A 4,141-nucleotide genomic window follows, 5' to 3' on the forward strand; every position below is an offset into this window, starting at 1 on the left:
ATATTCGTGCTTTATTTTTGTCTGAACTTATATTCGTGCTTGGAGTTCATTCTTATTCTAATTTAATTTTTATTATTATCATATTTTTTATATATAAAAAAAAAAATTTATGTTTTGAAATTTGGCAAGTATTATTCAACGCTCCAATATGTATACTCTTAGAGATTTAACCTTTACAAATTTTTATATATATTATAAATGGGTAGTATAAATATATATATGTATAATTTATCTAATTTTTTAATATATATTATTATAGTAATTTTACAAATGTTTTATATTAATTAAGTTATTTTTTCGTATTTATTATGTCTATATTTATAAGAAAAAATATTTTCAATCTTATATAAGTTACATGATTATTTTCTGGTTATCTCGAAATATAAGATGGTAGAGTTAATACCCACACTGTCTCGTTGTTTGTATAATTTTTTCTACTTGTATTTTAAGATAGTATGACCGTCTGAAAATCTAGATTTAGCTTAAAATTCTAAATTTAAACAATAACTTGTTTGAAAATATGAATTTGGATTTCTTTCTTTGTTTTTTTTTTTTGCAAGGAAAAATATGAATTTGGATTTCAAATATTAATATAAATATGAAAATTTGAAATCATCACTTAAATCATGTTATTTTGAAATCAATCATTGAAATAAAACACATGTTTACAAATGTGGCTTTTTTTTTTTGAAAAGAAGGAGATAATTTAATAAATAACAGCCATACGACATCTACAAGAATGATCGAGTCGAATAAACATAAAATAGATTAACACACCTTTATAACCAAGATGAGAAAAAATAAACCAAATAGTCTATAGATTTTGGCTCTGTGTTCATCATCTTTTTCAAAAAATCCATTTGAGCTATCAATCACAAATGCAATTCCCGGATGACTTTTATTAATAAATCCAAGCTAGCTCTTACAAAAAGGAGAGAAAAATCGCACATTCTCATCCGGAGAGAGAAATCAAACTATAATTATAGCAAACGAGTAAAAATCCAACTGCAAACTAAAATGATTTTCTTAGTAAAGCTTCCTCTTTAGGAAACTAAATCAAAGAACAAGTAATTAAGCCGAATGATTAATAGGTGATTTTCTTTAGGAAACTAAACGAGGAAGCTTTAATAGGTGGCTCGTTTCCTCCAAATGTATCAATTGAGTTACTGATTTCCATATTGACTCAAATTAGACACTCATTAAAAAAATTTATATCAAAATTATCACTCTATCGTTAGTCGAAATTTTAAAAGTATTATATATTAAGTTTCGCACATTTTTTATGAATGGTATTACATCTAAATGAAAGATTATGAGTTCTAGTATTTTTGATAATATTTTTAGATTTTTAAAAATTTATCTTCTATTTATTTTAATTTAAATCAAATAAAACAATCAAAAAATTAAAAACAAATAGTTGATAAAATTTTAAAAATCTAAAAATATTAGCGAAAATAGTAGGACTCAGAATCTTTCATTTGAATGTAATACCATTCATAAAAAATGTGCGAAACTCAATATATAATACTTTCAAAATTTCGACTAACGATAGAGTGATATTTTTGATACAAATTTTTCTAATGAGTGTCTAATTTGAGTCAATTTGAAAAGCAGTAACTCAATTGATATATTTGGACGAAACGAGTCACCTATTTGATATTTATCCCATAAAACAAGTAAGAAAAATCAAATAACAAGTAATTAAGCCGAAGGATTTGAGGCTTTCCACCGGAAAAACGATGAAAACCCCGTTAGAATGAGAAAAGAGAGAGGAGGCGGATTGAGAGAAGAGTCCAAATGTCCTCTTAAAATATAATGATTGAGATAAAATTATATCACCGAACCGGCATTCCCATTTATTTGTGCATTTGCTTGTTATAATTTAGTATAAATATAATAAACAAATATGTAAAAGTTAAGAAAATATTAATCCTCCCACATATATGATATATATAATTATATATTATATAATATTATAAATAACTATTAGTACTACTCCCTTCTTCCCTTTTTACATGTCCATTTTGGAAAAAAAAATTGTCTCAAATTACTTGTCAACTTCTCTTTTCAAAGCAACTTTTTGTATGTTTTTTCAAGAATTAACAACTTTCAATGTTTGACTAACATATATATATATATACACAACTCTATCTAATTCAATCCAACTAACATTTTCTTAAAATGCGTTATTTTTTCAAAAGAGACAAGTAAAAGGGGACGGAGGGAGTACTTTTTACGATATCAAACGCATATAAATAATTGTAAGTAATCCGTTTTCAATCTTAGAGCATGAGCCAGAACTCTCTTCAAAGCTTTTTCTTCAAGTGTCTTCTGAGTCTCTATACTCTGGCAAGCTTCTTTGCTTCTCCTCTTTTCTTTTTCTGTCAAACACACCCATTTATATCTATAACCAATCTCCTTCGATATATGTATATAACATTTTTAGGTTCTTGCTGCTCCCACGAAGCGTTAAAGGCGAAAGTGGGAACCCATTTCTATTCAGGTTACTTCTTTTAAATATGATTGCAATTTGGTAGAATATACAATTCACATTATATGTTGTCTAATTGTAGCATTATACACTGATGATAAACAATCGTTTAACAGATAATCTGATTATTCATTATAATATGATTAGAAATTACTGTAAAGATTTTTATTCTTTTTTGGGGGTGGTGTTTGTGTGTTTGTTACGGTGAATGAGTCCGGTTGAGGGGAACTGGAACATCATCTTCCCATGTGCATTGTTTGAATTAGCAATTCGGTTGTTTGGACTTTAAAACAGGAACCTCATCCTCGTTCGGTGGGTCGCTTGCGATTCCATATTTAATCCATGGGCACTATATTCAATGACTGATAAAAAACACAAAAAATGGTCGTATGCACCTAGACATGTAAGCGGATCCGCTTTGTATTAGATCGACCTAAATCCATTGAATTTTATCAGATTCGGGCAACTTCGTATTTTTAAAAGGCTGTTCCATATCCTTTCCAGATTCATTTATATTATCTGATAATCAGATAGGGTTCATATATCCATATCAAATTGTATTTATACAAATCCATATCCATATATATAGGTCTGGGTCGGATATCTGTGATAAATAACTAGGAAGAGATTATATTGTGAATATGTTCTATATTCTCATAGAGAAGAGTATCCTTTATATATTAGGTGTACTAGCTAATTACAGGCAGATTATATGGAAATTGCTAAATACAAGCTGATTACACGCTATTGTTGTTTTTGGACATTTAACAATATCCCCAAATCCACCAATCTCAAATCTATTAATTCCACCATGATTAGTATTCCCGCAAAGCACACACTTAACCATATCTCTATTAGTATCCGGATACGGGAAATATGCAAACTTCCAACCGGAATCTTTCGCCTTTGCTTTTCTTTTTGGATCCCTAGCCAATTCTCTCCTTGTTTGTTCATCTTCATTTTTCATTTTATTTTTTGCATAAAAAATGTATAGAAAAATTACAATCATTGCATGTTTATTAAAATGATGATGAGACACCCTGTAAGGCAGGGCTGTCCAAGATAGTTATGTAAAAACAGGACAGGACAGGACATTGCTAGTTGGAAAACAGAACACTTGGAAACAGAGTAATAAGGAAACAAAGTAATGAAGCATGTAGAATAAACATAGCATGCTGAGGATAGCTACTGTCTGTCATTTTTTTTTTGTAAAAATTTTGAGAAATGACCAGGCTGAGTAATTCTTGCCATTGAAACAAACTAAACTGTTCTTGTACTTTTCTGACGACATGATCAGTTGGTTTCTGGTTTCTTTGATAAAGAAGAATATGGTAAACTTGGACTAGGAAAAAAAATCAGGATTGATAAACTCATTCACAAATTTATGTCCTATGTGCATTAACTAAAAGACTTGCTATTGACAGGGCGGGTGTAGCTTGTTATTGAGTAGAAATTCAAGTTCTGGTTCATCGGACGATGGCCGTATTTGGAAGTTTGAGGTTTGGGGTAATATTAGACGTTTGCGGTGTTTTAGAGGTTTGACCATTTCAATCCTCTAATAGCCTAATGCTAGTGTTTGATAGTTAGCGGATTGAAATAGAGGTTTTGGCTCAAAAAGCTAATTTTCAAAAAACTACTTTGAGGAGCTTT

Source organism: Daucus carota, chromosome 3 (genome assembly GCF_001625215.2).
Source record: "Daucus carota subsp. sativus chromosome 3, DH1 v3.0, whole genome shotgun sequence".
In the NCBI taxonomy this organism is placed as follows: Eukaryota; Viridiplantae; Streptophyta; class Magnoliopsida; order Apiales; family Apiaceae; genus Daucus; species Daucus carota.